This window comes from Pleurodeles waltl, unplaced genomic scaffold, assembly GCF_031143425.1.
Source record: "Pleurodeles waltl isolate 20211129_DDA unplaced genomic scaffold, aPleWal1.hap1.20221129 scaffold_70, whole genome shotgun sequence".
Lineage (NCBI taxonomy): Eukaryota > Metazoa > Chordata > Amphibia > Caudata > Salamandridae > Pleurodeles > Pleurodeles waltl.
The window spans coordinates 1,641,091-1,668,085 of record NW_027150391.1 but is presented as its reverse complement, the minus strand read 5'-3'; the positions used below and the strand labels follow the sequence as shown (position 1 = coordinate 1,668,085).

The following is a 26,995-nucleotide window of genomic DNA, read 5'->3' as shown; positions in this document are numbered from 1 at the left end:
GGTGTAGACTGGCTTATGCAGAATTGGGCACCTCTGTGCCCAACAAAGCATTTCCAGAGGCTGGGGGAGGCTACTCCTCCCCTGCCTTCACACCATTTTCCAAAGGGAGAGGGTGTCACACCCTCTCTCAGAGGAAGTTCTTTGTTCTGCCGTCCTGGGCCAGGCCTGGCTGGACCCCAGGAGGGCAGATGCCTGTCTGAGGGGTTGGCAGCAGCAGCAGCTGCAGTGAAACCCCAGGAAGGGCAGTTTGGCAGTACCAGGGTCTGTGCTACAGACCACTGGGATCATGGGATTGTGCCAACTATGCCAGGATGGCATAGAGGGGGCAATTCCATGATCATAGACATGTTACATGGCCATATTCGGAGTTACCATGGTGAAGCTACATATAGGTAGTGACCTATATGTAGTGTACGCGTGTAATGGTGTCCCCGCACTCACAAAGTTCAGGGAATTGGCTCTGAACAATGTGGGGGCACCTTGGCTAGTGCCAGGGTGCCCACACACTAAGTAACTTTGCACCTAACCTTTACCAGGTAAAGGTTAGACATATAGGTGACTTATAAGTTACTTAAGTGCAGTGTAAAATGGCTGTGAAATAACGTGGACGTTATTTCACTCAGGCTGCAGTGGCAGGCCTGTGTAAGAATTGTCAGAGCTCCCTATGGGTGGCAAAAGAAATGCTGCAGCCCATAGGGATCTCCTGGAACCCCAATACCCTGGGTACCTCAGTACCATATACTAGGGAATTATAAGGGTGTTCCAGTAAGCCAATGTAAATTGGTAAAAATGGTCACTAGCCTGTTAGTGACAATTTGGAAAGAAATGAGAGAGCATAACCACTGAGGTTCTGATTAGCAGAGCCTCAGTGAGACAGTTAGTCACTACACAGGTAACACATTCAGGCACACTTATGAGCACTGGGGCCCTGGGTTACCAGGGTCCCAGTGACACATACAACTAAAACAACATATATACAGTGAAATATGGGGGTAACATGCCAGGCAAGATGGCACTTTCCTACAGTTGTGATCCTGATGACCTTGAATGTTTCTTAAACAGATTGTTGTAAATAGCTTTTTCTTTTAATTTATTTTAATGTGAGTAATGTGTGGGAGTCTGTTACAGACATTTTGCAGGCAAATGTTGTGTTTATGTTTCAAGCAAGAGCCATAAAAAAGATTCTTTTAGATCAAATCAGGACCCACATATGAGAAATGAGACAGTGTCACAGAGATTATTTGCAGTGATGTTACTGAGCTCATGCTGTGTTACAGTATTAATAACACACATCAGTGTCCCTGAGTATTAGATGTAAGCACGTTAAGCATTTGGGCCAGTGTGCCTGTGCACTGTCTGTGACCTGCCCAGAGAGGGCATGAAAAAGCTAACATTGGATCATAACTCAGAGCTGCTCCAAACAAGGGCCCCAAAACACATTTGGCCCTGGGCCCCAAAACTCCTTAAGATGTCCCTTGTAAGGAATGAGAGAAGGAAGAGGTGAGGAAGGAGGCTGGACACAGCGGAGGGAGGTGGGGCGAGGGGAGGGATGGTTTGAGAGTGGGGGGTGTGGAGGAAGAGATGGGAGTGCGAAGGAGGGGAGAAGAGCCGGGGTGGGGGGCGTCCGGGGACAATGAAAGGTTTAACAGTGAGTGGTGGGGGGCGGTGGCCTCTCAGATTGAATTGCAGATGCCCCCCCGGAGCTGGTAATGTGAAAACACAAGCGCTCCCCGGAAACGAAGCCAGGTGATAAAACCCTTGTGCACCCAATAAAGAACTTGTGTCCCGGGTCAGAGCCCCCCATGCAAACAGCGCCCCCCAGCCGCCATGTGATGAGACTGCAGCAAACACAACAGGCTGTCTGGAGGGCCCCGGGATGGCTCGTTTTCTTTCAGTTTGAAACTAGTTCTTTGTAGGTTTTATTTTCGTAGCCACACTTGGAAAAAAGCACAGAGAGGTTTGTAAAGTTTTAGAGCCATTTTGGCGTTGATAATTTAATGAGCCGACGGTGGCCTGAGGTATGTTCCTCCAGACTGGAAAGTAACAGGATGTCTGTGGCAATAACAATAGCTCCCTGCCCCTAAATCAAGCACATTGCTCGACATACCCCGCCGATGCCACATCTCCCCACACCTGAGGGAACTCCACTGGCTCCCAGTAGACAAGAGGATCACTTTTAAACTCCTTACCCACGCTCACAAGGCGCTTCACAACACCGGACCCTCCTACCTCAACACCAGACTCAACTTCTACACCCCAACACGCCAACTCCGATCCGCCAACCTCGCCCTAGCCATCGTACCCCGAATCCAGCGCAAGACCTCCGGCGGCAGATCCTTCTCTTTCCTCGCCGCCAAAACCTGGAACTCTCTCCCCACTCCGCTACGCCAGACCCAGGACCTCCTCACATTCAGAAGGCTCCTCAAGACCTGGCTCTTCGACCGCTAAACAGCCTCTCCACCCCCCCCCACCTCAGCGCCTCGAAACCCTAACGGGTACATAGCGCGCTTTATAAATACTATGATTGATTGATTGATTGATTGGACGGGCACCCTGGAGAGCAGAAAGAGGAGGGTGTCACGCCTTCTGTCACCTTGTTCCTGCAGTGAAACCTCCGCGTGGGTTAATCGCATCAGCCGGTTCCATGGTGTCATGGTTAGCACTCTGGACTCTGAATCCAGCGATCCGAGTTCAAATCTCGGTGGGACCTGAGGGTTTTATTTATTTGCAAATAAGACGAACTTTACACCATTACAGTGTTGACAATGATCAGCAAATAGCAGCGCTGTTCTTGTGTCACTTGTCTATTTCTAATCACTCGACATCCTGTTTAAAGGGAGGGTTTTATGGAGAGTCGTGTGAAGACCCTCTGTAGCCCCCCGTGTGTGATTTGAGACGATATCGATTGCTTTTGTGGTTAATCAGGGGTTACTGTTTTCAGGTCGTTTCTCCTTTTAAACAATATATAAAATTGTAATACGCTGCCAACCAGTTCTCTTCCCGCCTATGACCCCCAGTTAGGACTTGTTAGCATTAAACACCGGGATGCTCGGCCCTCTGACTCCCAAACAAGCGCCTCCTTATTCAGTCACATCAGTGCTTCCTAGAGTACAACTGGGTGCAAGCGGTGGCAGAGTAACACCAAAGCGCCCTGCTGGGCTCTTGATTTGTTTGTAGATATTGTTACGGCCACTGGTATTACGCCTCAGGGTAAGGTCAAATTATGCGGCACGGTTGATGAAATAATACAGCAAGAAAAGGCAAATTATGTGGCATAGTGCAGCATATTTTCTATTATGATTAGCTCATTATTTTGCCATTTTTACACTTGTTAACACTGTATGGGCAAATGTTGCACCTCTTTAGTAAAAGTTTAACACCCAGAGGTAGCAATAAGTAACAGAAAGGTGACCAGTCACCCGTTGCAAAATGCCTTTAACTGCGCGGTAACACCTGTTGCTGCGTTGTTAGTAACTTTTGAACCGTTTGAGCTAGAAATCAATTTAGTTTTTTTGTTAAAATCTGCAGATTACGCAGCAGATGATGGATTATGTGGCAAATTTGTCATACCCTAATTTTGCGTAAAGCACAGAGTCCGCGCAATCACATAATTCCAGAGACCCTGGACATGGTAGAGCCAGTTTATCCACTGAAAGAGCTTTGCAAGCAGTCTTAAAACTCAGGGGCGTAGCTTGGTGAGTAAGATTGGAGTGGGGGTTGTGAGTAGGGCTGGGCGAAGCTTGCAGAGTGCCACACCTTGGAATTCCGCGCAGTCATCAAAAAACTCTGTGGAATTCCGCGGAGTTCTGTGTGCTGATGGAGTCTTGGGGTGATCGCATATACCGGGAGGCAACACAGATTTTCGCCTTGGCACACACATTAAAGCAGAGCTATTCTGCTTAAAACGTTTACATCTATGTCTGTGTATGTGCATGTCTTAAGATATACGCAGGTATATAGAGACAGACATAGCTTTAAACATTTTAAGCAAACATGCTTACGTTATGAATAAGCAGACGCATTTTACAATTGCCCTGTGTAGGTTGCCCCTCTTGTTTATCTGTGATCCAATGTGGCCCATCCTAAAATCCGCTTATAGTAACACCACTGTCGGGGGGGGGGGGGGTCCTGAGGAGGCAGTTACGCCACAAGGGGAGACAGATGAGAAAGATACAGGAGATGGTTCTCAAAAGGAAAGCACATGAGGTGGGCTGACAAAAAATATATTTACTGAGGTTCTGTGTAATCTAAATCTGAGTGTAATAGAGGTTACCTAAGGAGGATGTAAGCTGCGAAGTAAAACCACAATGAATGGTGCAGAAAAGTGGACAATAAAATCCATAACCTACGACTATACTTTTACATTAATATACATAACGGGTACAGGCCGGTAGTTAAAAGGGGGAAATCAGCCACCCGGTTCCTCAAGACTGAGGTACAGAGGGCAGCACAGGACAGAAGGGGGAGAACCAGGTCTGAAGGTGCACCTTTTCCTGTCCAGACGTCAACCTCGCTCCCAACTCGCCTACTTGGGGGTATCCCTCTCGCTCATGGTGGGCAGCGGAGGCCTAGCAGACGTCACCATGACCCTGTGTGGGTCTGCGGTGCAGGGGTTACAAAAGCAATATGGGCCCAGCTCAGTTCCTCATGGTGGTGCCACAGCCCTCTCACTGTGGCTGTCACTGCCGGCCTCTGTGGGATGCTCCCACAGGTGTCCGCGCGCTCCGCCCTCCACCGTGGTGCGCTACCAGGCTCGCGCACTGTCCTGAAGCTCGAGCACACAGCACTCCCTGTGCTTGCCCTCCACGTCTGACAGGCGTCAGGCTCCCCTTCGACCGACATCATGGGTGAGCACAAGCGCACCAGTAAACTCTGTTCCGCCAACGGTAGGTGGAGTTTTTTTTGCTGAACTCTACGCTCCAAGCGGGGTAGCAACAACTCTGAGAACTCCGCTGGCGGAACCGAGTTTGCTGCCCACCCCTAGTTGTGAGCTTCAATGCATATGATGTTAAAATACATTACAGGACAGGCAGGGTACATGACAGGCGCCTAGGGGACTGTGAAAAGGGAGAGAAACGTGGATTGGTAGGAGTACAAAGTGAGCGAAAAACACAATATTTTGTAAAATAACCAACATTTTGAAGACTTTCAAAGTAGGGAGCGAGTGTGTGGTTATTTGTCTGTGTGTATGTAAAAATTCCTGGTGAAATGCGACAGACACCTCACCATACCTGAATGAAACCACCTTACCCAGCTATGTATCAGAAAGTACCCAGAAAGTTTAACCCCCCAAACACTCCCCCCCAAAAACCTATGCCCCTGCTAAAATAGGTTTAGGTTCAGGCAGATTACTTGTCTTTCATACTTTATAATTTCATCTACTTGCATATTAACTACTCTGTTTGCACTTCTTGCACCCCTCTTCTCCCCAAATGTTCATCTCAGCCCACTCCCTTCATCCGCCTCTCTTATACATCCGTCCTCATCTCTCGCCTTCTCTCTGCTCTATTCTACCTTCTCTCTATCCTCAACACTCACTCTCCTTCTGCTACCCTCATCTTTATTTCTATTTCCTCCTCTCTCTCTGTCTCTCTACTTATCATCCCCCTGTGACTAGGGTTACCACCTCTCTTAGAGAAAAATACCAGCTTTGTATTTACATGTTGCTCTTCTGGAACAGTCAAGAGCTGTTAGGTGAAAAATAAGAAGTGTACAAGTGTCAGGATTCCTTTCTAACAGGCAAATATCTCTTTACTTGTTGTAATGATCATTTAGGGAAAAAAATAGACAGTTCTCAAACACTTTTTAATTTGATTTCTTTATCTGTTTGCTGTTTTAGGTTTATATTTCTTAAAACAAAAAATATCAGATGTCACTGTTTTTCGCATCATATTTACTGGCCTAAACTTACAAATACTGGCCAGGTCTTTACAAAAGCAGCCAGGTGGCAACCCTAGCTCTGCCTGCTGCAATAAACCCTGGTGGGGGTGGGGGGCAAGGTGGTCACAGAAGCAGGGCTTTAAATGGAAACATAGAGGTGCAAGTACTCACTACTTAGAGTATCTGTTTGCAGTCGAGAAGTGCTGGTACTCTACCATTAAATGTATTGTAGGAGTGCTGAGAAGTGCAGGTACTCTCCATTTCAAATTGGAGAAGTGCAGGTACTCGGTACTGGACAGTACCTGCCCATTTAAAGCACAGTACAGAAGTACTAGTGACCGTGGGACTTTAGAAAACGGTGTCCAATGGCTCCGTCTGCTCCCCCATCGCAAAATGCCCAATGATAAATGCCCACGCCCGCTCTTCTCCCCCTGCAGATTGGCACTGCATTCCTTTCCCCCTCTCTTCCTTATTTACCTTTCTTCCTCCCACTCTTTCTTTCTCCCTTCCTCCATCTCTTCCTCCTCTCACTTGCCTGACTCACATCCTTGCTGGTTCTATCCTTCCTGACATCCCCCGTGCTGACTCTTCTGCCCTTCTTTTTACCAAGAGTGGCTGCTGCCAGAAAGGGCTGGGGGGCAGAGGGGCACCGCGTGGAGGGGGGGAACCAGTAATAAAAAATAAAAAAAACGTACCTGCTGCCTTGGTGTTCCGCCACTCCCACCGCCTCTATTCTTCTTGTCTTCTTCCTCCACTCCCCACCCAATCCCAACACTTCTCTTGTGCTGTTACCAGCATGAGAGAAGTGCTGGGATTGGACGGAGCGGGCAGAAATGCCGCTCAGGGAGGGAGTGGGAGCCTGCCGTTGATCTCCACCCGGCTGTACATAACAGCCTGATGGGGAGTTCTAAGTGCACATGTGGGTGTGGCCGGACTCAGACGGCCCGCCAAACTAACATGCGCACTTAGAAGTGCACATACCACTCCTCCTCCCTGGTGACGTGGGGATGGCTGGCCTCGTCCGACCCTCACTTAGTGAAAAAATAAAGTGATAATAAAATACTTTCATTATCACTTTTCTTTTCTGCTTTCAGCAGCAGGTGACGCTCCTCCGCCATACAGGAGCAGCTGCCCCTGCATGTGACAGGCAGTCACTGCAAACAATGTTTGGGCCCATGCAACGCCGTCCACTGGGATGCGGAAGCACTTACAGAGTAACAACGTAACCCCTGCTCCAAGAAGGGCAGGGCCGGCACAGTGCCACCTTGTACTTCTGGTACCCGCAGCTGTCATCATAAAAGGTGCAGAGCTAAAGAGACTGTAGAACTAAATTTGCTTTGATTGCACTTATGATGGAATTTGTTTTCAATCTGCGTCCCATAAAAGTCAACTTAATAAAAAAAATGGTATTTACTAATGTTCATACAATAATAAATAACATAGAAAACGTGTATTCTGTGTCCAAAACAAATGTACAAACGTGTATACATTAACAATACTAATAAAAAACACTGCATTTTCACTATTTTTAATTAAATTTTAATGTTTAAAAACATAAATATTTTGATGATAAAAAAGACCATACAACATGTTTAAAAAAGTGTATAAGTACAAAGGAAAATGTATGCACACCAGAACTACACCAATGTGTGTATATTTAATTATTGTGTAGTTAAATAATATTTTTGGTAAAAAATATTACAGAAAACATGGTATTGTAAAGCAATGTGTAAAAAAATATACATATTAACCCCTTCGCTGCCAGGCCTTTTCCCCTCCTGTGCAGAGCCTTTTTTCGGCTATTTGGGGCAGTTCGCGCTTAGGCCCTCATAACTTTTTGTTCACATAAGCTACCCACGCCAAATTTGCGTCCTTTTTTTCCAACATCCTACGGATTCTAGAGGTACCCAGACTTTGTCGGTTCCCCTGAAGGAGACCAAGAAATTAGCCAAAATACAGTGAAAATTTCGTTTTAAAAAAAAAAAATTTTGAAAAAAGGGCTGCAGAAGAAAGCTTGTGGTTATTCCCCTGAAAATGGCATCAACAAAGGGTTTGCGGTGGTAAAATCACCATCTTCCCATCTTTCAGGAACAAGCAGACTTTAATTAGAAAACCCAATTTTTCAACACAATTTTGACATTTTACTGGGACATACCCCATTTTTACTATTTTTTGTGCTTTCAGCCTCCTTCCAGTTAGTGACAGAAATGGGTGAGAAACCAATGCTGGATCCCAGAAAGCTAAACATTTCTGAAAAGTAGACAAAATCCTGAATTCAGCAGGGGTCATTTGTGTAGATCCTACAAGTGTTTCCTACAGAAAATAACAGCTGAAATAAAAGAATATTGAAATTGAGGTGAAAAAAACAGACATTTTTCTCCACGTTTTACTCTGTAACTTTTTCCTGCAATGTCAGATTTTTTAAAGCAATATACTGTTACATCAGCTGGCCTCTTCTGGTTGCGGGGATATATAGGGCTTGTAGTTTCATCAAGAACCCTAGGTACACAGAGACAATAAATGAGCGTCACCTTGCAATGTGTTTTCATTCTATACCGGGTATGCAGCAATTCATTTGCTGAAATATAAAAAATGATAAATAGGTATCAAGAAAATCTTTGTATTTCCAAAATGGCCACAAGATAAGGTGTTGAGAAGCAGTGGTTATTTGCACATCTCTGAATTCTGGGGTGTGCATGTGAATTACAGGGCATTTCTCAAATAAATGTCTTTTTTACACACTGTCTTACATTTGAAGGAAAAAAAGTAGAGAAGGACAAGGGGCAATAACACTTGTTTTGCTATTCTGTGTTCCCCGATGTCTCCCGATACAAATGGTACCTCACTTGCGTGGATAGGCCTAGCACCCGCGACAGGAACTGCCCCAAAACACAACATGAACACATCACATTTTCACAAAGAAAACAGAGCTGTTTTTTGCAAAGTGACTAGCTGTGGAGTTTGGCCTCTAGCTCAGCCGGCACCTAAGGAAACCTAGCAAACCTGCGTAGTTTTGAAAACTAGACACCTAGGGGAATCCAAGATGGGGTGACTTGTGGGGCTCTGACCAAGTTCTGTTACTAAGAATCCTTTGCAAACCTCAAAATTTGGCCAAAAAAACACTTTTTCCTCTCATTTTGGTGACTGAAAGTTCTGGAATCAGAGAGGAGCCACAACTTTCCTTCCACCCAGTGTTCCCCCAAGTCTTCCGATAAAAATGGCACCTCACTTGTGGGGGTAGGCCTAGCGCCCGCGACAGGAAAAGCCCCACAACATCAATTTCCTTCCAACCAGCGTTCCCCCAAGTCTCTTGATAAAAATGGTACCTCACTTGTGGGGGTAGGCCTAGCGCCCGCGACAGGTAAAGCCCCAAAACACAACGTGGACACATCACATTTTCACAAAGAAATCGGAGCTGTTTTTTGCAAAGTACCTAGCTGTGGATTTTGGCCTCTAGTTCAGCCGGCACCTAGGGAAACCTAGCAAACCTGCACAATTTTTAAAACTAGACGCCTAGGTGAATCCAAGATGGGGTGAGTTGTGGGGCTCAGAGCAGGTTCTGTTACCCGGAATCCTTTGCAAACCTCAACATTTGGCCAACAAAACACTTTTTCCTCTCATTTCGGTGACTGAAAGTTCTGGAGTCAGAGAGGAGCCACAAATTTCCTTCCACCCAGCGCTCCCCCATGTCTCCCGATAAAAATGGAACCTCACTTGTGGGGGTAGGCCTAGCGCCTGTGACAGGAAAAGCCCCAAAACATCAATTTCCTTCCAAGCAGCGTTCCCCCAAGTCTCTTGATAAAAATGGTACCTCACTTGTGGGGGTAGGCCTAGCGCCCGCGACAGGAAAAGCCCCCCAAAAAATGTGGACACATCACATTTTCACAAAGAAAACAGAGCTGTTTTTTGCAAAGTGACCAGCTGTGGATTTTGGCCTCTAGCTCAGCCGGCACCTAGGGAAACCTAGCAAACCTGCACAGTTTTGAAAACTAGACCCCTAGGGGAATCCAAGATAGGGTGACTTGTGGGGCTCTGACCAGGTTCTGTTACCCAGCATCCTTTGCAAACCTCAAAATTTGGCCAAAAAAAACACTTTTTCCTCTCATTTCGGTGACGGAAAGTTCTGGAATCAGAGAGGAGCCACGAATTTCATTCCAACCAGCGTTCCCCCAAGTCTCCTAATAAAAATGGTACCTCAGTTGTGGGGGTAGGCCTAGCGCCCGCGACAGGAAAAGCCCCAAAACACAACATAAACACATCACATTTTCACAAAGAAAATAGAGCTGTTTTTTGCAAAGTACTTAGCTGTGGATTTTGGCCTCTAGCTCGGCCGGCACCTAGGGAAACCTAGCAAACCTGCACAGTTTTGAAAACTAGACACCTAAGGGAATCCAAGATGGGGTGAGTTGTGGGGCTCTGACCAGGTTCTGTTACCCAGACTCCTTTGCAAACCTCAAAATTTGGCCAAAAAAACACTTTTTCCCCGCATTTCGGTGACAGAAAGTTCTGGAGTCAGAGAGGAGCCACAAATTTCCTTACACACAGTGTTCCCCCATGTCTCCTGATAAAAATGGTACCTCACTTGTGGGGGTAGGCCTAGCACCCGCGACAGGGAAAGCCCCAAAACACAAAGTGGACACATCACATTTTCACAAAGAAAACAGAGCTGTTTTTTGCAAAGTACCTAGCTGTGGATTTTGGCCTCTAGCTCAGCCGGCACCTAAGGAAACCTTGCAAACCTGCACAGTTTTGAAAACTAGACACCTAGGGGAATCCAAGATGGGGTGACTTGTGGGGCTCTGACCAGGTTCTGTTACCCAGAATCTTTTGCAAACCTCAAAATGTAGCCAAAAAAACACTTTTTCCTCTCATTTTGGTGACAGAAAGTTCTGGAATCAGAGAGGAGCCACAAATATCCTCCCACTCAGCGTTCCCCCAAGTATCCTGATAAAAATGGTACCTCACTCGTTGGGGTAGGACTAGCGCAAGTGACAGGAAAAGCCCCAAATCAAGAAGTGGACACATCAAATTTTCACAAAGAAAACAGAGCTTTTTTTTTAAAAGCACCTAGCTGTGGATTTTAGCCTCTAGCTCAGCCAGCACCTAAGGAAACCTAGCAAACCTGTGCAGTTTTGAAAACTAGACACGTAGGGAATCCAAGATGGGGTGACTTGTTGGGCTCTCACTAGGTTCTGTTACCCAGAATCCTTTGCAAACCTCAAAATTTGGCCTAAAAAACACTTTTTCCTCTCATTTCGGTGACAGAAAGTTCTCGAATCTGAGAGGAGCCACAAATTTCTTTCCACCCAGCGTTCCCCCAAGTCTCCCGATAAAAATGGTACCTCACTTTTATGGGTGGGCCTACTGCCCGCGAAAGAAAATGCCCCAAAACACTGTCTGGACACATCAAAATTATCAAATACAAAATTACCTGTTTTTGCGGGGGGCACCTGCGCTTTTGGTCCTGGGCTCAGCAGCCTTCTAGGGAAACCTACCAAACCCAGACATTTCTGAAAACTACACACCCAAGAGAGTCCAGTCGGGTGTGACTTGCGTGGATCCCCCAATGTGTTCTCATCCAGAATCCTCAGCAAACCTCAAATTTAGCTAAAAAAATCAAATTCTTCCCACATTTCCGTGTGGGATCACCGCACTGGGACAAATTTCATACCACCCAATGTTCCCCTCAGTCTCCCAGTAAAAATGATACCTCATTTGTGTAGGTGGGCCAAGTGCTTGTGAAAGGGAAGAGCCAAAAACATGTTGATATTGAGGGGGAACTAAAGGAGGTCCAAAAGGGCAGTTTGCAAAAAAACATTTTTAGGCTGACAAGTGCAGCAGAATTTTTATTGGTATAGATGAGACAATGCGGGGTGGTAGGAATTTTGTGGATTCCTGCAGATTCCGGAAGGTTCCATCACAAAAACGTGGGAAAAATGTGTGATTTCCAGCAAAGTTGGAGGTTTGCAGGGAATTGTGGGTACAAAAATGGTGCGGGTGCATATGAAACACACCACCCTGGAATCACCCAGATGTTTAGTTTTCAGATGTGTCTAGGTCTTGTGGATTTGTCTACATGACAGCGTCCCAAAGTCCATAAAGTGCAGCCCTCACCATTCCAAGTGGGATGATTTTGAGAGTTAGCCAAGCTCTCATGGCCCAATTGTAAAACTAAAACCCAAAATAATCAAATGTCTTCTTGCTTGCTGTGGGATAAGATGTTTTAGAGTGCGGGGGAGAGCTGAAAGAGTGTTACTCCCTTCGGTTGGGGTGGGGGCATAACCAGGCCCATACTGGTTGGTAGCCACCACCCCAATATATTATTTATTTTTTATTCCCTGGCATCTAGTAGACTTTCTGCCCCCCTGGGGTGTGGATCAGGGGTAATTGTACCATCTGCCCACTGGTGGGCAGAACAACTTTGGCCCCATTTATTTGGGGTTGGGGTATGGCCATACCCCCACCCTCTTATTTAAAAAAAATAAAACTTCCCTGGCCTCTGGTGGGCTTTCTGCCCCCCCCTCTTGGGGGCAGATATGGCCAACAGTAATGTGCCCCCATGGGGAGCGACCCTTACCCAAGAGACTGCCCCCTAAAGAAAACACACGCATACACACACCCCAATCCCTGGTGCCTAAGTGGTTTCTGTCCACCTTGGGGGCAGATTGGCCTAACAAAAACCGGCCGATCTGCCCCCAAGCGGGGCAGACATGGTCTAAATACAATGTGCCCCCCAGGGGAGCGACCCTTGCCTAAGGGGTCGCTCTCCACCTTTAAAAAACAACAACAACAAAAAAAACAACAAAAAATGTCCCTGGCGCCTAGAGGTTTCTGCCCCCCCCCCCCCCCCCCGGTGCAGATTGGCCTAATAACAATAGGCCAATCTGCGCATAGAGGGGGCAGAAATGGTCTAAAATAAATGTGTCCCCCCCGGGGGCGACCGTTGTCTAAGGGGTCGCTCCCCTTCTGTGAATTTGGAGTTAAAAAAAGAAAATCCCTGGTGTCTAGTGGTTTCTGCCCCCCTTGGGGGCAGACTGGCCTCATAAAAATAGGCCAATCTGCCCCCAAGGGGGGCAGAAATAGCCAAAATATAATAGCCTAAATAGCCTATGGGGTCGCTCCCCAACTAAAAAAGAAAACTAAAAAAATGACCCCTGGTGCCTAGTGGATTCTGCCCCGCCCCCCCCCCCCCGGGGGCAGATCGGCCTAACAATAGGGCGATCGTCCCCCAGGGTGTGCAGAAAAGGCCTTGAAAAATATTGCCCCCCTGGGGAGCGACCCTTGCCCAAGTGGTCGCTCCCCTCGTGCCAGTTTCCATACATAAAAAAATCCCTGGTGTCTAGTGGGCATTTCAAAAGCCGGATCGCTTTAAGATCCGGCTTTTGAAATGCTCCGAGAGACTTCAAAGGGAAGGAAATTCCTTTCCTTCCCTTTGAAGCCTCTCAGGGCCCCATCACTTGATTGGAAGAGAAATGCATTTCTCTTCCGATCACGCTGGAAGCTGAGCTTCCAGCGCAATGGGGAAGTGGCCATTGATGAGGTCAGCACCCATTTGTGTGCTGACGTCATCAGACGTCACTGGGGGGTAAGGGAGGGTCAGGGGGGGTCAGGTGGAAGGGGAAGGGCTTCCCCTTCCCTCCCTGCCTTGGGGGGGTGGGAGGGAAGCCCACAGAGGGAGCGCTAGCGCTCCCTCTGAGCTCAGTGCCCAGGACGTAATGGTTACGTCCTCGGCACATGAGCACTGTGCTGCGGGACATAACCATTACGTCTGCGGCACAGAATGGGTTAAAAGAGATGTTTAGAAAATGCATACAATAAATAATATAAAAAATATACTTAGCAAAACTATATTAATGAAGAAAGAAACAATTTATGTTATACATTACTTTAATGTTTTAAGATTCATAAAGCGAAATACAAACAAATGTCAAAACGTTATGTAATTCACATTGAGTATGCCCATTAAAAACTTAGTCAAATTGAAGAAAGTGTTGTACTTTGTGGAAGTTCTAATTTACTATTCCCACTCCAAACGTAACCACATTGTAGAAAGTGTTGTACTTTGAAGGGGGTAGATTTACTATACACACTCTACACTTAACCACACTGAGGAAAGTTTTGGAATTTAGATAGGCTGATTTACTATTCTTACAACAAATCAGAACCACATTGGGGAAAGTGTTGGGCCTGAAGGGGGTTAGGTTTACAATTCCCGCTCCAAACTACTAGGGAATGTGTTGGACTTTGGGAGGTTCAGATTTACTAGTTCCACTCCACACAACCACAGTGGGGAAAGTGATAGAGTTGGGTGACATTTACTGTTCCCACTCCAAATGTAACTACATGGGGAAAGTGTTGAGATTTGATGGGGCAGATTTATTATTCCCACTCCAAACTTTACCAGTTTAAGAGAAATGTTGGACTTGGGAGGCTTCATATTTACTATGAGCTTACCCACATTTCTGAAAGTGTTGGACTTTGAGGGCAGGCAGATTGTCTATGGACTGTCGGCATCAGTTCTTCCTCTGTGCATGGCTGTGCACAGCGGGAATGGAGTGCAGGGCTTGGTCTCTTGTCTGTGCTCCACACTCTGTGTACTTCCAACCTGTAGCACGAGGCCTTTGGCTGTGTGCAGTGGGGTTGAGGAGGAAGAGTTGCCTGGTCGATAGAACCTGCACTCCTGCCTCTGCAGGCATTCAAACCCTGCTGTACACAACCTTTGGCAGTGTGTAGCGAGTGTGGGATGCAGGTATCTGTAAATGCCCAGTTTCTAAGGAGTATGTTAAGGTGTGGATGAGAGCCTGTATGATGAATGGGGAGAGAGCATAATGAAATGAATTGGACATTTAACTGGGTTACATAAAAATAAAAACTATATGAATGTTGAATTATAAGTAAATATAAATTGTATTTACTGTTATGCCAATGGACTACTGTGAGAATTTCTGCATGAAAAATAAAATATATATTCTTCCTTTGCTTGCATGTATGCATCATGGATCATTTTCAATGGCATGCTGTTTAGAAGGAATACAGGTTGAACAGGATTTTTGCGGTATGTTTATAGTTTAACTATCCCTATACCACACATAGAAGTCTTGGTGTAGGAAAGTGCCCCTTTTGGCATGGTTACCTCCCCACAAACACTTTTTGCCCGATAATGATGCTGACTTGACTGAGAGTGCTGGGATCCTGCAAACCAAACCCCAGCACCAGGGTTATTTCCCTAAAACTGTCCCTTGTTCCCACAATTGGACACCCCTGTCATGCAGCTAAGTCCCTTGTGAAAGGTACCAGTGGTACCAAGGGCTTTGTGACCAAGGAAGGTTCCTAAAGGCTGCAGCATGTATTATCCCGCCCTAAGGGACCCCTCCCCAAGCACATGCACACTGCCATTGCAGCTTGTGTGTGCTGGTGGGGAGAAAAGGGTGAAGTCGACATGGCAGCCCTCTCAGGATGCCATGCCCACCAACCACTGCCTGTGGCATAGGTAAGTCACCCCTCTAGCAGGCCTTACAGCCCTAAGGTGAGGGCATAGCTGCATGAGCAATATGCCTCTATAGTGTCTAAGCCCATTCTTAGATATTGTAAGTGCAGTGTGGCCATATAAAGTACATGGGCTGGGAGTTTGTCATTACAAACTTCACAGCTCCATGTAGGCTTCACTGTAGACAGGGAAGTTTAGTATCAAACTTCCCAGCTCAATAAACCCACACTGATGCCGGTGTTGGATTTATTGTACAATGCACCCAGAGGGCAGCTTAGAGATGCCCCTTGTATTTTAGCCAAACGTCTAGTGCAGGATTGACCAGTCTGTGCCAGCCTGCCAGTTCCAGACACGTTTCTGACCTCATGGGGTGAGAGCCTTTGTGCTCTCTGAGGCCAGAAACAAGGCCTGCGCTGGGTGGAGGTGCTTCACACCTCCCCCCTGAGGAACTGTAACACCTGGTGGTGAGCCTCAAAGGCTTAGACCTCCTGTTACAGTGCCCCAGGGCACTTCAGGTAGTGAAAATGCCCGCCCACCGAACAAAGCCCCACTTTTGGCAACAAGCCTGACAGGAAAATTAAGAAAAACAAGGAGGAGTGACCACTTCAGCTAGGACCAGAGCTGAAGAGAACTCCTCCCTGCAGAATCCTCCATCTTGGATTGGAGGACAGGGAACAATAGAGTTAGTTCTGTGTCCCCCTCCCCAAAGGGAGTGGACACCGGAAGGGTGTAGTCACCCTCAGGGACAGTAGCCAGTGGCTACTGCCTCCTGACCCCTTTAACGCCCCTAAATCCAGGGTTTAAGGGCCGCCTTGAATCCAGCTCACCAGATTCCTGGCAACCTCAAGAAGGCAACAAGAAGAAAGAAGGATTGCTGAGCTGACCCCCAGCAGAGAAGTCTGCAGAAACCAACCGATTAGGCCCCAGCCCTACCGGCCTGCCTCCAGCTTCTGAAGACCCTGCTTCAAAAAGGCGACACATCCTGCAGGACCAGTGACCTCTTAAAAGCCCCAAGAGGACTGCATGCCCACCAGAGGACCAAGATCTCCGGAGAACAGCAACCCTGTCTACAAAGAAGCTCCAGCAAAGGACTCCAGAACCGCCCCGGATTCTGAGCCCTCTTCATTCTGCACCTGACACCCATGGGCCATGTCCAGGTGGCCCTGTGGTCTAGGGCAGATCCCCAGGTGATTCTGACCTAGTGTCCACCCAGGATTGATCCATCCTGACCACCACAATACCACCTGCAGGCTAAATCCAGAGAACTCCCCTGCCTGTGAAAGATCCGGACAAAGAAACCTGATGTCAAAATATACCCGGGCCTTGGGGAACCCAACATCCAGTGCAACATGCAGCATGCGGCGCTCCTCTTTGTCTAGTCTGTGGTTTCCCTGAACCAACCTCCTGGACCTAGCCTGCAGCCTTCTTGTGACCCCCGGGGTCCCCTATACAAAAGCATTGGGATTCCGATGCTGAGTTTGCACCCTGCACCCGGCCACCCCTGTGCCGCTGAGGGAGTGTGTTTGGTGCTGACCTGTGGCCCCCCTAGTGCTCTCCTAAACCCCTCAGGTCTGCCCTCTGAAGAAGCGGGTCCTTACCTGCTGGCAGAACCAATTCTGGGTGTCCCAGTCTCCATAGGAACCCATTTTAAATCTTGCAGCAACTATGACCTCCGCACCCGGCCTGCCCTGTGTTGCAGGTGGTGGGTGTTAGGGGCTAACTTGAACCCTAACCTGTGGACATCCTAACCCCCAGAGACTGGAACTGTAAGTCCTGTACTTACCTCGAAACCGTAATAACTTTTCTTCCCCCCAATTTGGAAATTGCACTATGTCAACTTTTAAAAGAGATTATTGCTACTTACTTGACAACCGTTTAACTTGCCAAGTTAAACAAAATGGCGTTGATACATATGCTTACTACATACTTGTAAATGTACTTGCCTGCAATCAGAATCATGTGGTTCTAGAAATAAAGTAACAAAATATATTTTTCTATATAAAAACAGTTGGCCTGGAGTTAGTCATTGAGTGTGTGCTTCCTATATTGCCTGTGTGTGTACAATAAATGCTTTGCACTACCCTCTGATAAGCCTAACTCCTTGACCACGATACCACAAAAAAGAGCATTAATATTATCTACTGTAGCCTCAGTTAAGCCTCTGGGGAACCCCTGGACTCTGTGCACACTAGATCTCATTTTGATATAGTATATACAGAGCCAACTTCCTACACCTGGGGCTACCCTTTGCGTATATGTAATGGGATGAAGGCCATGTTCGGGTCCTGCTCCCTGCCCTTCGCAGGTATCTGACCCCAGCGTCACACAGCCTTCAGCCGTGCACAGCCGCGGTGGAGTGCTTTTCCCTGGCTTTCAGCGAGAGCCTGTGACCCAACTTCTGCAACTGTCTGACCCTAAATGTGTGTGGCCTTTGGATGTGTGCAGTGTGGTGGGTTATAAGCACCAAAGGACCTAACGTTTGACAAGCTTGAGAGGCATCTGCCGAGTCCACGCCCCGACACCAGGTTCACAGACTCCTTAGTGGGCTACGATCAGTGGCGTAACAAAAGCCCCTGTGGTGTTGCCCCCTCCCCCCGAGCTACAAGGGCCCTCTCATCAAACTGGCAGGTGGTGGGACGTGGAGGAGGCGCCCCCCTCCATGTACTTTGCAGGGGAGCCCTTCAGGTTCTGCTACGCCATTGGGTAACATGGGTGCGTGAGGGTGCCTGGGTGTCACACACCAGGCATGGGAATCTTGCAGGCACTGCAAAAAAAACAAGCATTTGCAATGCACTAGGGTCTCGCATTTGTCGGAGTTACAACTGTTCACAGTTGTAAACTCCCAACCGGATTTTCCCTGCATTAAAAGAAAAAAACAGCGCGATCGCGCTGTACAGTTTACCAGCAAAAGTGCATTAATGAAGCTCTCGATTTCTGCTCAGCGAGATCGCGCTCCGAAAACAGAGAAAAAGTAGTCCACAACCCCAGCGAGCCTCGCATGTTTTCAGTACTTGGTCGCTGCGCTCGAGGAGGGCTAACCACGGAAAAGGCATGACGTATGCGTGCCTTCCACTAATAAAAAGAGGCAGATTCTAACAGGCAAGCCAACTTGCCAATGAAAGACACTGACGTGACGTCGACGGGGCTCCGAGCCCTTTTCTAATACCTTAAGTGTCTCGCTAGCGCCTGCGACGCAGGCTCGACCCTAAAAAAGGATATCCAGCCCAAATGGCCCTGCCTCTCCTACCCACCTCTCCCTTCTCTGTCAGCCTCAGCTTCACTGCTGCTGCCTATGGGTGTGTGTGTGTGGGTGTGTTTGTGTGTGTGCACGCTTTTTTGGTGTGCAGTGAAGTCTAATCAGGTCGTGCACAAAACACTATTAAGCCATATACTGATTGCTCATTTTCAATTACTTTTCATAAAATGGCAGAATCATTTCAGATTAATTCATCCATGTGACTGTTTCATTCATCTCTTGTATTCTGTGTGATCAGATCCTGCAGCCTCTTCCGCACGGTGGGGGTGTCACCGGATGCCCCTGTGGTGCACATGATCATAGCACACACCATCCTCACTGACGTCACACATTCCCAGGCACCTAAAATAGCCCAAGGCGCTGGAGCAAGCCAAGACAGTTACATGATTGGATGACGTGGTTTTCAACTTGGGAAGGGTCCTCGTTGGGTTTCAAGGCTAACTTTGGTGGGTTGGGAAGGGGCGGTGCTGGCCCATCTGGTTCCACCTTTAGAACCGGGCCTGACCTATCACCGTGTCAGAACAGAAGAGAAGATGAGTCAGGCTTGTTACGTATTTAAAGTAGGCGAAACTGAAAGTGGCCAAGTTGTTGGAGCTTTAGCAATCAGAGTATTTAGAAATCTAGTGTATGTGTCACGTGACCCTCGGCTGATGCGGACATGTAAGGGGAATTCTTGAGAGCAGCAGAGGGGGTGCTAATGACACATGGATTGTTCAGAAGACAAACATTAGGGCCCAGCAAAGAGAAGCTTCCGGCGGAAGGAAAATCCAGTTCTTCTCCGTTTCATATGTAGAAATATATATTTGCACGGCCTCTGCATCACTGTTATCACTAATAAAAAAAACAGATGAAATAAGAGCATCGGTGACTCAGTGTCCATAGTTTCCGTCACTAGTGCTCGTACACGCGCAGCTCCTACAGGTGGCTGTTTGCAGAAACACACTTTCTTATACACAGGCTCTGTGGCGCAATGGATAGCGCGTTGGACTTCTAGGCTGGCTGTGAAGGCATTCAAAGGTTGTGGGTTCGAATCCCACCAGAGTCGTTTTTGAAAACCCAGCATTTCAAGTTATGATAGGAAAGTTAATTCATGAATTTTGAGAGATTGCAGGTGGAGACGAAGGGGACTGAGCTGGTGTGTGTCTATGTATTTTAGCTGCTTTTGGTTCCCCAGCGGGTTACCGGGAGTTATGTGTAGCGTCCCGATGACGCCTTTCCGAGCCCAGCTTTATACATCACATACAGGCCCAAACTGAGGTCAGTGACTCCCTCTCAGATGCAGGACACTCGCCCGCGCACTGAGGGTGCAGAGCGCACTGGGCAGGGAGGGGTTTCATCCACTAATTGCTGTTCGGGTTTGAGGGGATCTTAGCACTTGGGGCCCGCGGTGTCTGTAGTCCTTTGACATCTTGGGCGGTTTCACCAGAGACCTCTGTGGGTTATCACTGGTGGGCGCACTGGGTCTTGGTCAGTGGCTGAACAGAGCGGGGTCCTGGCAGATTCTGGATTTGTTAACTATTCTTGAGCAGGACATCTAATCCAAGATGGTTTCATCAAGTATCCCTCTCTGTTTCTCAGTTTAGGATAATCTGCCCTAAAGTGCAGTTTTGCTCCACTTAGGCCTACACAGTCCAGAAAGCTGTCAAACTGGGGTAAAACAAGCACGCCAAGTTTGATTTTGTAGTTTTCAAAACACTAAATTCACATCTTATGGAATTTCAGGGTTTGTCATATTACTTGCTCAGCTCATAATCAGACTCCAGGCCTCTGTCCCCTTTACTGTGCTAAGTTATTCACTCTGCTCCCCATTGGAGGGAATAAAGGCCTCCCTATGAATCAGGAACAGTTATAAGTGATTGCCTCAACTCTTCCTGGAAAAAGATGGGTTTGGGGGAGGGAATCCTCCTCTGCTTGTTACACAGCCCCGGCAATGGGGAAGCCCAGGCCCATCGGGACAAAGGAGAGAGCCCAGATGTCTGGAGCCAAAACAGGATGGGCTCACCTTTGTGGTCTTGGAGGGAAGGGGACTTTCAGTGATTTCACCAATGGGCGGCGCTGAGGTCGTCAGAGGAGCTCTTTCCACAGCAAATTTGACATTGCTGTGTTGAATCGTCTCAGAATGCTGTGTAGGAGGATTGGAACAGGGGTGGAGGGATAATGTGGCATCCTAGGACTGGCCGGGGTGTCTGGTATTGAAAACATTCCACTCCTCTTAAAAAACACTGCACAAGGAAGAGACAGTGAAGAAGTCTCAGGACCTGGGAGATGACACCAGAGGAAGAATGCCCAGCTGGAAGGAGAAGCCACCAGATGTCCTGCCAAGATGAACTAAAGACTTTGACATGTGCTGACCCTGAGGACTAGGAGGCGTCTCTCCAGGGCCAGTGGCATTGTCCCTTTTATGTCCTCTGAGGACCAGTTTGGGGAATACCTTGACACCACTGCCCCCGGGTACTCGAGGAGATAACCAGAAGGCCATCGGACCTGGTAGTTGGGGCAGGAGGGTGTTCTGCTGGCTGGTAGGGGAGTGGCTGTGCAAGATGTTCCCACCGACAGTTGAGACACACCAAGAGCCTTGTTCCCTGCACCAGCCTGAGGAGATGGCTGGTGCCGGGAATAAGCATATCCAGCTCTCCACAGAGTGCAAGCCTTCAGAAGCCAAGAGGCCTGTTGAAATGCACCTGATGGTTAAACCTCGCCAGCAGGAGCAAAGCAAGCCCATGGTGGAGAATATTGGCCCAACTAGTGGAGATATTTATCTTTAAAGATTAGACCTTTAGCCCAAAAGAAACACAAAAAGGACACCTAGAGCTCTGCAGTATTTCTCTCTAAACCCCCTGTAGGAAGCTGGACTGGCTTGTAGTGGGTACCAAGGGGTACTTGCACCATGCACCAGGCCCAGTTATCCCTTATTAGTGTATAGGGTGTCTAGCAGCTTAGGCTGATAGATAATGGTAGCTTAGCAGAGCAGCTTAGGCTGAACTAGGAGACGTGTGAAGCTACTACAGTACCACAAGTGTCACTTGCACAATACCATAAGAAAACACAATACACAGTTATACTAAAAATAAAGGTACTTTATTTTTATGACAATATGCCAAAGTATCTCAGAGTGTACCCTCAGAGTGAAGATAGCAAATATACACAAGTTATATGTACAAAGTACTAAAAATATGGAGTATAGTCTTAGAAAACAGTGCAAACAATGTATAGTTACAATAGGATGCAATGGGGACACATAGGGATAGGGGCAACACAAACCATATACTCCAAAAGTGGAATGCGAACCACGAATGGACCCCAAACCTATGTGACCTTGTAGAGGGTCGCTGGGACTATTAGAAAATAGTGAGAGTTATAAAAATAGCCCGCCCCAAGACCCTGAAAAGTGAGTGCAAAGTGCACTAAAGTTCCCCAAAAGACAAAGAAGTAGTGATAGAGGAATAATGCAGGAAAGACACAAACCAACAATGCAACAACGGTGGATTTCCAATCTGGGGTACCTGTGGAACAAGGGGACCAAGTCCAAAAGTCACAAGCAAGTCGGAGATGGGCAGATGCCCAGGAAATGCCAGCTGTGGGTGCAAAGAAGCTTCTACTGGACAGAAGAAGCTGAGGTTTCTGCAGGAACGAAAAGGGCTAGTGACTTCCCCTTTGGTGGACGGATCCCTCTCGCCGTGGAGAGTCGTGCAGAAGTGTTTTCCCGCCGAAAGAACGCCAACAAGCCTTGCTAGCTGCAAATCGTGCGGTTAGCGTTTTTGGTAGCTGCTGTGGCCCAGGAGGGACCAGGAGGTCGCAAATTGGACCAGGACTTAGAGGGGACGTCGAGCAAGACAAGGAGCTCTCTTAGCAGCAGGTAGCACCCGGAGAAGTGCCAGAAACAGGCACTACGAGGATGCGTGAAATGGTGCTCACCTGAAGTTACACAAAGGAGTCCCACGTCGCCGGAGACCAACTTAGAAAGTCGTGCAATGCAGGTTAGAGTGCCGTGGACCGAGGCTTGGATGTGCACAAAGGATTTCCGCCGGAAGTGCACAGGGGCCGGAGTAGCTGCAAAAGTCGTGGTTCCCAGCAATGCAGTCTGGCGTGGGGAGGCAAGGACTTACCTCCACCAAACTTGGACTGAAGAGTCACTGGACTGTGGGGGTCACTTGGATACAGTTGCTGGATTCGAGGGACCTTGCTCGTCGTGCTGAGAGGAGACCCAAGGGACCGGTAATGCAGCTTTTTGGTGCCTGCGGTTGCAGGGGGAAGATTCCGTCGACCCACTGGAGATTTCTTCGGAGCTTCTAGTGCAGAGATGAGGCAGACTACCCCCACAGCATGCACCACCAGGAAAACAGTCGAGAAGGCGGCAGGATCAGCGTTACAGAGTTGCAGTAGTCGTCTTTGCTACTATGTTGCAGTTTTGCAGGCTTCCAGCGCGGTCAGCAGTTGATTCCTTGGCAGAAGGTGAAGAGAGAGATGCAGAGGAACTCTGATGAGCTCTTGCATTCGTTATCTTAAGTTTCCCCAGAGACAGAGACCCTAAATAGCCAGAAAAGAGGGTTTGGCTACCTAGGAGAGAGGATAGGCTAGCAACACCTGAAGGAGCCTATCAGAAGGAGTCTCTGACGTCACCTGGTGGCACTGGCCACTCAGAGCAGTCCAGTGTGCCAGCAGCACCTCTGTTTCCAAGATGGCAGAGGTCTGGAGCACACTGGAGGAGCTCTGGACACCTCCCAGGGGAGGTGCAGGTCAGGGGAGTGGTCACTCCCCTTTCCTTTGTCCAGTTTCACGCCAGAGCAGGGCTAAGGGGTCCCCTGAACCAGTGTAGACTGGCTTATGCAGAATTGGGCACATCTGTGCCCAAGAAAGCATTTCCAGAGGCTGGGGGAGGCTAATCCTCCCCTGCCTTCACACCATTTTCAAAGGGAGAGGGTGTAACACCCTCTCTCAGAGGAAGTCCTTTGTTCTGCCATCCTGGGACAAGCCTGGCTTGACCCCAGGGGGGCAGAAACCTGTCTGAGGGGTTGGCAGCAGCAGCAGCTGCAGTGAAACCCCAGGAAAGGCAGTTTGGCAGTACCAGGGTCTGTGCTACAGACCACTGGGATCATGGGATTGTGCCAACTATGCCAGGATGGCATAGAGGGGGCAATTCCATGATCATAGACATGTTACATGGCCATATTCGGAGTTACCATTGTGAAGCTACATATAGGTAGTGACCTATATGTAGTGCACACGTGTAATGGTGTCCCCACACTCACAAAGTCAGGGGAATTGGCCCTGAACAATGTGGGGGCACCTTGGCTAGTGCCAGGGTGCCCTCACACTAAGTAACTTTGCACCTAACCTTTACCAGGTAAAGGTTAGACATATAGGTGACTTATAAGTTACTTAAGTGCAGTGTAAAATGGCTGTGAAATAACGTGGACGTTATTTCACTCAGGCTGCAGTGGCAGGCCTGTGTAAGAATTGTCAGAGCTCCCTATGGGTGGCAAAAGAAATGCTGCAGCCCATAGGGATCTCCTGGAACCCCAATACCCTGGGTACCTCAGTACCATATACTAGGGAATTATAAGGGTGTTCCAGCAAGCCAATGTAAATTGGTAAAATTGGTCACTAGCCTGTTAGTGACAATTTGAAAGAAATGAGAGAGCATAACCACTGAGGTTCTGATTAGCAGAGCCTCAGTTAGTCACTACACAGGTAACACATTCAGGCACACTTATGAGCACTGGGGCCCTGGAGAACAGGGTCCCAGTGACACATACAACTAAAACAACATATATACAGTGAAAAATGGGGGTAACATGCCAGGCAAGATGGTACTTTCCTACACAACCCCCCCTCCCCCCAAACGAAGGACAATAAGACTAGTCATTCCCTGATGGGTCTTCATTGTCTAAGTGGAAATATCTGGAGAGTCCATCTGCATTGGAGTGGCTACTCCCAGGTCTATGTTCCACTGTATAGTCCATTCCCTGTAGGGATATGGACCACCTCAACAATTTAGGATTTTCACCTTTCATTTGTTTTAGCCAAAGTAGAGGTTTGTGGTCTGTCTGAACAATGAAGTGAGTGCCAAACAGGTATGGCCTCAACTTCTTCAGTGCCCAGACCACAGCAAAGGCCTCCCTCTCAATGGCAGACCAACACTTTTCTCTAGGGGTCAACCTCCTACTAATAAAAGCAACAGGTTGATCCTGGCCCTCAGAATTAAGTTGTGATAGGACTGCACCTACTCCTAATTCAGATGCATCAGTTTGGACATATAGGGCCTCATTATGACCCTGGCGGGCGGCGGAGGCCGCCCGCCAGGATGCCGCCCTCCAAAATACCGCGCAGCGGTCAAAAGACCGCGGCGGGTATTACGAGTTTTCCCCTGGGCTGGCGGGCGGTTGCTGAAAAACCGCCCGCCAGCCCAGGGGAAAACGACCTTCCCACGAGGATGCCGGCTCGTAATCGAGCCGGCGGAGTGGGAAGGTGCGACGGGTGCAGTGGCACCCGTCGCGTATTTCAGTGTCTGCAAGGCAGACACTGAAATACTTTGCGGGGCCCTCTTACGGGGGCCCCTGCTGTGCCCATGCCATTGGCATGGGCACGGCAGGGGCCCCCAGGGGCCCCACGACCCCCCCTACCGCCATCCTGTTCATGGCGGCTTTCCCACCATGAACAGGATGGCGGTAGGGGGGGTCAGAATCCTCATGGCTGCGGAGCGCGCTCCGCAGCCATGGAGGATTCAAACGAGCAGCGGAAAGTCAGCGGGAGACCGCTGACTTTCCGCTTCTGACCGCGGCTGAACCGCCGCGGTCAGAATGCTCGTTGGAGCACCGCCAGCCTGTTGGCGGTGCTCCCGTGGTCGGTGGCCCTGGCGGCCACCGGCCCACAGGGTCAGAATGACCCTCATAATTTTTTAGAGTAACAAGGGCTTTTCAGGGCAGGTGCAGAGCACATGGCCTGCTTCAGCTCCTCAAAAGCTTTCTGACAGTTTGCTGTCCATAATACCTTTTTAGGCATCTTCTTGGATGTGAGGTCATTAAGAGGGGCTGCCATGGAGCCATAGTTCTTAATGAACCTCCTGTAATACCCAGTGAGGCCTAGGAAGGCTCTCACTTGAGTCTGAGTAGTAGGGGGAACCCAATCAATAATTGTTTGGATTTTCTCCTGAAGTGGTGCAATCTGTTCCCCACCAACAAGGTGTCCCAGATAAACCACCTTACCCTGCCCTATCTGGCACTTTGAAGCCTTGATAGTGAGGCCTGCCTTTTGCAGGGCCTCCAAAACTTTCCATAGGTGGACCAGGTGATTATCCCAGCTGGAGCTAAAGACAGCTATATCGTCCAAATATGCTGCACTGAAAGCTTTCAGCCCTTGCAGGACTGTGTTCACCAACCTCTGAAAAGTGGCAGGTGCATTTTTCAATCCAAAAGGCATTACAGTGAACTGGTAATGTCCTCCAATGGTTGAAAATGCTGTTTTAGGTTTAGCATCTTCTGATAATTTGATCTGCCAATACCCTGCAGTCAAATCAAAAGTGCTTAGATACTTGGCAGATGCCAGTGTATCTATGAGCTCATCTGCCCTGGGTATAGGGTGAGCATCAGTTTTGGTTACCAAGTTGAGACCTCTATAGTCTACACAAAACCGCATTTCCTTCTTTCCATCTTTGGAATGGGGTTTTGGTACAAGTACCACAGGAGAAGCCCATGGACTTTCAGAGTGCTCAACCACTCCTAGTTCTAACATTTTCTGGACCTCTTGCTTTATGCAGTCCCTGACATGGACAGGCTGCCTATAGATCTTACATTTGACAGGCAAGCTGTCTCCAGTATCTATAGTGTGCTCACACCAAGAAGTGGTACCTGGCACAGTAGAGAAGAGTTCAGAGAATTGATCTAGGAGATTTATGCAATGGTCTTTCTGCTCAGCAGTAAGACAATCAGCCAAAACTACACCTTCCACAAGAGCATCTTGTTCTGTGGAAGAGAAGAGATCAGGTAGAGGATCACTGTCTTCTTCCTGTCCCTCATCTGTTGCCATGAGCAGGGTGAGATCAGCCCTGTCATAGTAGGGTTTCAGGCGGTTGACATGGAGCACCCTAAGGGGACTCCTGGCAGTGCCTAAGTCAACTAAATAAGTGACTTCACCCTTTTTCCCAACAATTGTGTGGGGTCCACTCCATTTATCTTGGAGTGCTCTTGGGGCCACAGGCTCCAAGACCCACACTTTCTGCCCTGGTTTGTACTGAACCAAAACAGCCTTCTGGTCATGCCATTGCTTCTGGAGCTCCTGGCTGGCCTGAAGGTTTTTACTGGCCTTTTTCATATACTCAGCCATCCTTGATCTGAGGCCAAGTACATAATCCACAATATCTTGTTTTGGAGCTT

At 48.2% G+C, this 26,995-nt stretch overlaps 2 non-coding genes across 2 annotated transcripts; both read left to right on the top strand.

Moving 5' to 3' along the window:
• Positions 1-2,638: 2,638 nt before the first annotated feature.
• Positions 2,639-2,710, top strand: TRNAQ-CUG (transfer RNA glutamine (anticodon CUG)). The gene has a single exon. It is a non-coding gene; the product is annotated as a tRNA-Gln (tRNA).
• A 16,869-nt stretch (positions 2,711-19,579) lies between these two features.
• On the top strand, positions 19,580-19,668 carry TRNAR-UCU (transfer RNA arginine (anticodon UCU)). The gene is given in 2 exon segments: positions 19,580-19,616; positions 19,633-19,668. It is a non-coding gene; the product is annotated as a tRNA-Arg (tRNA).
• The last annotated feature ends 7,327 nt before the right edge of the window (positions 19,669-26,995 follow it).